The sequence below is a fragment of the Ceratosolen solmsi genome, unplaced genomic scaffold (genome assembly GCF_000503995.2).
Source record: "Ceratosolen solmsi marchali unplaced genomic scaffold, CerSol_1.0 scaffold43, whole genome shotgun sequence".
NCBI lineage: Eukaryota > Metazoa > Arthropoda > Insecta > Hymenoptera > Agaonidae > Ceratosolen > Ceratosolen solmsi.
In genome coordinates, this window is record NW_011948431.1 from 4,841,052 (window position 1) to 4,847,871 (window position 6,820).

The 6,820-nt window shown below is 30.0% G+C and overlaps 1 protein-coding gene across 2 annotated transcripts in view; it reads left to right on the top strand.

Annotated features, from left to right (window-relative positions):
- shakB (Innexin family member shaking B) overlaps positions 1 to 5,426 on the top strand; it is a 78,505-nt gene extending 73,079 nt beyond the window's left edge. For both annotated transcript variants that reach the window (XR_912946.1, XM_011502104.1), the window contains one exon: positions 5,117 to 5,426. The gene's annotated coding sequence lies outside the window, so the exon portion shown is untranslated. The remainder of the gene's footprint in view (positions 1 to 5,116) is intronic.
- Positions 5,427 to 6,820: the final 1,394 nt, after the last annotated feature.

Here is a 6,820-nt window from a genome sequence, read left to right on the forward strand (position 1 = left end):
TTAACATTTTATATGTTTTTGTGCCCCCCCCCCCTTTTTTTTTTTCATGCAAAAATAACAAATTACTGTTATTACTGCTACTACTACTACTACTACTACTACTACTAATAATAATAATAATAATATTAATATTAATAATAATAATAATAATAATAATAATAATAATAATAATAGAGGTAAATATCGAATAGTTTGTGGAATCAGTTGGATCTTGTGTCTAAGTAGCCGTTTTGAAATATTAAGATATCATTTCTTCCAATGCGCGTGTAATTAAATAATATCAATAAAATTAATTGTGAGTTTGGAAAGCAACGTAGAAAGTTTAATCTATACTTAAGAACTTATTTTAATAGATTGTATGGGCTTTCGCGTGGAAGAAAAAGCAAAAAATTTAATCATTTTGAATGCTGGGTGGAATTAAGGAATCCATATTACAAGATAAATTCAGCCTCATATTCCGAATTATAGTTGTAGGTGAAGCGGTCATTGATGAAAATGATTATTGAAATTACTTCTCGGCCAAGGACAATATACGCTGGCCGGTTTATTCTGCTTATTAACTAAGACTTTTTACAAAATCCGTCTGCATAATTTATATAATAATCTTCGGGGACGTGTATTTGAATTTTTGAATTTTCGCTGCGACTTGTTTATATATATACATATAAACAAGGGGTATTATATGTATATATATATATATATATATATATATATATATATATATATATATAATACCCCTCACGCGACGCAAATGACGCGAACTTCTCCAATGTATATCAATATTAAGAATGCATTTAATAAATTAAATTTTATATTTGTCCGGTGGCGCGGCTGTCTAATAATTAAGATCATGATTATAAATGCGAGGATGTATTACTTATAATATACAGACTACGATCATAAGTACAGTAATCTTGTGGAAACTTTATACGACTAAGTAGGCGCTTACTTATGAAAATATGTTTTAACCAGAAGTAAGGGGAGTTGAGCTGTCGAGACAAGACTCCTTTACATCCAAGCATAAAATATTAAATTTATTAATTATTTTTTTATTCTATCGAATTATGTTAGCTTTAGATCATTTCAGTTCCTAGATATCGAGTATTAATCGATAATGTAGTTTATCTAGGCCCTGCGCATTAATCTGCGCAATAACCGTGTAAGAATATTTAATAATTATTTTTGCTTACCACACTCGTAATTCAATAATATAATTTAAAAAGGCAATAAATTTTGTAATATAAGTAAATGAAACGAGCCAATTTCTTTCTTTATTTTTGCCTTTGTTTTCCTGCTTTCGAATTGTTGCGGAAAATTTAAAGAAATTTTTATCCAAGGTAAACAACATTAACATTAATGTTCTATAGAAGGCAGGAGTATCGTAAAAGTTCAAATTTACGATAATAAGAGCGCGCAGTTTCATAATTTCTCATACCACTAATAACGCTAAAGATAAAGTATTACTTTATTTATTTACATTGAATGATCTATTTTTATGTTGATGAGATTAGTATATCAATTATTATTTATTTACTTTTTGTAGCTCGGTGAGTAAATACATTGTCAATAGTGTAGTATCTTGAAAAATTTATTAATACATTAATTGGAAATGCCGGGCATTACATTGAATTGCACAAATTTATTTAATGCCAATAAACTGTTAAGTAACATTTATTATTATTACTCGAGTTAAAATATTTATGATTGAATTATATTTATTTACTATTGAATAATTAATTGCTTGCGGTGACTAGTGTCGTTATTATTAAATTACAAAATAATATTTATGCCCTCTTTTATTTATACTGATTATTTGCATCCTGTGTTTTGTATTAAAATTTTCTCTATCAATACTCATACTTATTATTAATTTTCCGAATCAGTTGCTAGCCGAAAACCATTAGTAAAACGCAATAATAAAGATAAAAATAATATCGAAAATTATACTAGTCATATTGTAATGTGAACAAATAATTGTTGTATACCGTTGTAAAAATGTAATTTTTAGGTCAGATGGTATAATCTTACAACTATATTAACATTATTAATGATATAATTGAAGATTTATATACTTTAAGTCGATTCATGGGGCGATCGATAATCGAATAGTAATGCGAATAAAAAATGTACATAACGATCACATTATTAATACTTTAAATTTCGTTTCATTATATTCTATTAAAAATATATCGACATTTTTACAGATTAAAATGATCGAAAAAAACTTTCCCATATTTTCTATCTACCTTTTAGAATCATGAGTAAGTTTCTTTTTACATGTTATACATATTCGTTATTATTATAAAGCATATGACTGCAATTTTCTTTATATTATTATGGTTTTCTTTATAAGATACTTTTTATAGTATTTTTTTTTATATACGATGGAATCAAAAATTTTTTCTCGACAATACTAACGCTTTATCTATGTCCTCACATTTGCTCTATATTTTGAAATATAACTTACGAAAAATTACCAAAGATTCAAAAAATAAAATTAATTTTATACAAATTGTTAGTAAAAAAAGTAAAAAAAAAAAAAGTAAAAAGAGTAAAGAGAGTAAAAAGAGCGAAAAGAGTAAAAAAAAGTAAAAAAAAAAAGTAAAAAGAGTAAAGAGAGTAAAAAGAGCGAAAAGAGTAAAAAAAAGTAAAAAAAAAAAGTAAAAAGAGTAAAGAGAGTAAAAAGAGCGAAAAGAGTAAAAAGAGTAAAAAAAAGTAAAAAGAGTAAAGAGAGTGAAAAGAGTGAAAAGAGTAAAAAAAGTAAAAAAAGTAAAAAGAGTAAAAAAAAAAAAAAAAAAAAAATTGTTGTAATTTTTACAATATAATATGTATCTTTGAACTATGATGAATGTGTGAAATATCATTATCTTTGTGTTTGTAAGCGTTCGTAAATAATGTAATCTATACATTCTAATATGAATGAAAAATGAGTAGAATTTTCAAGACATGGGAATTTAAAATAATTAATGATTTTTATAAAATATATTAACTAATAAAATTAAATAATATAAAAAATTGCGAAATATCTATATAATGTTAGGCGACTAACTTGACTAACTTCGTCGCACTGAAGATTCTTAAAAAAATTTTTTCACCGTGACAATATTGGAATATCTCATTTCACTGTAATAACATATTCATTAATAATTTTTCTTCCTTAAATAATGCAGAATATATTTACAATAAATCCATTTTTCAATTAGATTTATTTAAATTTATAAGAATTTTTTCACTCTAAGTTATTACTACTTTCCCCATAATATACGCCAATCTTTTTTGTACTTTAAATATATTGTACACGACTATAGATCATTTAAGTAAAAATAACATTTGCATTTTGAATATGATAAATAAGGATACTTATGTAAAATAATAGGGGGATGCAACCTGTAAAACTCAAGAAAATAAAACTACAATTATTAAGATTACTATGTTACTGCAGACTCTTTAATATTTATATTCTATTTTTAACTTTATATATTAACTATTTATAACTTAAGCATTATATGCATATAGAAGAAAACTTTTGCCGTGAAGAAAAATTAAGTTTTTTTCAACTATTAAGTAAAAGACAGTCTATTTAATTTAAAAAGCTGTAAATTGTTATACGAAGAAATAATAATGGTAAATTTTATATATTTACTAAATTATTTAATTTACTACAACTTTGATGACATTTTTAAGAATCTGCACATAAAGAAATATTAAAATATTAAGTAAACAATTATGGAACACAATCGATTAAATTCCATCGAAAGTTGCAGTAATATACAGTCATTGTTAAAAGACATAATATGAAGAGTCAATTATTATTTTATATTTGAATTGAATTAAATGTGTAACCACAATTGTTTAATAATTATTAAATATTTCGTTCTTTAATTCACTCAAGATGCAAAATTATTATCTGGTTCATACGATTAAATGTAAATTTAAAAATTTATTTTCTGTTATTGCATGGCTAAGTTAACTTGGCGAATAATATCAACAATTTATAAATAATAAATAGTAATTTCGAAACGACAATCGCCAACCAATGACATATTACGAATGTAAATGTCTGTCTTCGCTGTTAACGTAAAATATTTATTTATTTCTTTAATCTCATAATACGTTGCATTTCAATTTTTGGAGAAGACGAACTTTTTTAGAAGTTATAATTATTATTCGATATTTAATATAACATTTTATTCTGTAATACTTATAAATAATCAAGAATTCTCTTGTAATGAAATTACTACTTTGTAATGATTATTTTGATTTTATGTTAAGTCATAACAAGGTCGAGTAATATTTTGGCAATTTGATTTATTAAACGATTCTCCTTGATAAACCTAATACATACCCGTTCTTTATGCGTATTCATGTGTATATATATATATATATATATATATATACATGTGATAATATATGACAATAATCCGCAGTTGATTTATTTAAAAAAACAGAAGAAAACAAAAAAAAAAAAAAGAAAAAAAAAAGAGGAAAGAAATAGTTACGTTTGAGCAGATTTTTATACTCAGAATTTGTAAAAATTCGATATCTTTTGAAAATAAAAGCTCTCGTTTAAAAAAAAGATTAAATGGGAGATAATTTTCTACTCTCGCTGCTGATTCAGCAAGCACTCAGATTTTCTCACATTCACTGTCGTATACGGTAGCATCTTTGAAAATCAGGTCCCCATCAATAATCACAGCGACGAAATGTTTTAATTATTATCTGCAACGAGATTACTTTGACAGAAAATCCAACGAGTGTTATAAATCACGGTATAGGGCAAAGAAGGGATGGCAGATGGGGTGGGGGGTAACCTCTTTTTATTTTCCATAATTGCATGAAATTCCAATTTTCCTCTCATTAAAGGCCTATCGCCCGTAAACGGGAAGCTCGTCCGAGTCTCTCAGCAAGATCGACGTTAGTTCGTCGATTTTCCCGCGAGAAAGAAATCCGCGCCAAAAGGGGGAATTCAATCCCTCGCTTATAGAGTAGAAAAAGTATGGCGGACGAGACTCGCCATTAGGGCGTCAATCTCGCGGGCGCGATAAATTGCCGCCCTGTCTCGCCTCCGAATCGCCGATAGATGCGCTAATAAAGGGTGACTTTTGCTTCTTCGCAGGCGTTTCCGCCCTTTATCCGATCATCGTGGAGGACAAGTGGAGGGAGATGCTGCCAAGCGAACGAGGAGGAAGGCGCTTTCGCCGCCAAGGGAAACTGCAGGTGGAAGTAGCGGCGCAAGGCTGTGGAGGGACGCGACCGATGGCTTTCCCTCGCTTTTCTTCTGTCCTTGTTCCTTATCGTCACGCGAGCACGACAAGGACTGGCGGCCGCGCCGTTCGCAAGGCTCTAGTCGTGCCTGGACTTGCTTAATTTATATTTTCAGACACGCTTTTTTCTCTCATTCTTCTTTTATTTTCTATTTTTTTTTTCTCCAGCCATTCCCCCCCCCCTTTTTTTTTAAAAATATTGTTTTTAATTGTTTTCAGCGCGGCCGAGTGGCGAAGAGGGCGTAACTCGAATTGCGAGGTATGGATGAAGGTCAAGCGGTTGTTTTCGTTTGGAGCTCGGGACTCTCGATCGACCGATACCCTTTGCTATAAAGTTTTCCATTTTTTAAAGTGACCTTATTCGAGAATACGCGCTCAATCGTTGCAATGGAAGAGAGTGAAGGGAAAAATAATTTCCGCCTGGTATTTTACGATACACGTTTACCAGATTGTAAAATTAGCCATAATGCTAATATCAGAATATTTTTTAAAAATTATATTAGACAAGAATAGTATGTACATTTACTAGATTTTGAAAAATAATTAATAATATACAAACACACACACACACACACACACACACACACACACATATATATATATATATATATATATATATATATATATACACTTGATTTATTTATTAGAGAAAGAAAGGTCGAAAATCCAAGTGCTGTTTGAATGAAGCACCTAAGCGTTTCAACTTTATGCTTCAATTGCTTAAGGGTAAAGAGACTAGCATATATTAGTTAGGACTAGGCAATTTTACTTAAAAAAAAAAAAAAAGAAAAAAAAAATGAAATGCAAATAATTTTTTGCTGTAATGAAGTAAATGCTGAATTTCGAGATACGTTTCTCTGCTATTTACACACGACTGTGACTAAAATGCCAAAAAATCCGACAACAGTGTTGACGGATCCTGCGTTCATACGCATTATACGAGTGCATTATGGGATCGGATATCCTCGTGCGTCCGATATAGAAGGCAATAATCGAAGATTGTCAAATTGCCAAAGAGACGCTTAACTAGCGAGAAATAAATAGAGACGTAATAGCAGATGTGTACGTGTGGGCGGGCGCGCGTGCGTCTTATTGTGTGTGTGTGTGTGTGTGTGTGTGTGTGTGTGCCTTGGTGAGAGAAAGGACGACGATGATGGGTAAAGGGAGATGAAGTCGCGACGAGCGCGAACAAAAAGTTCACTGCCTGGTCCTTGTATCTTAATTGTACCTTGTTGAATATTGTTGAACAGTTACCCTTTCGAGATGCACCGCTTCTCAAAGAGAGAGAGTGAGAGAGAGAGAGAGAGAGAGAGAGAAGGAGTGTGAGAGTGAGAGTGAAAGAGAACGAGGGAGTGGAGAGCATGAGAGAGAACGAGTGACGATAGCGCGCGGAGACGTACGTGGTCACGGATTTAGCAGGTTTCTTCCAGGCTTGTCCATTTGAATTTGTTCTTTTCGATCTCCTTTAAATATTACACATATCATTGTTGCAACCGTTAAATAATCGAGATTTTTCGTAAACTTATCACTCTCTGAACTTTTTCTTTATAAACACT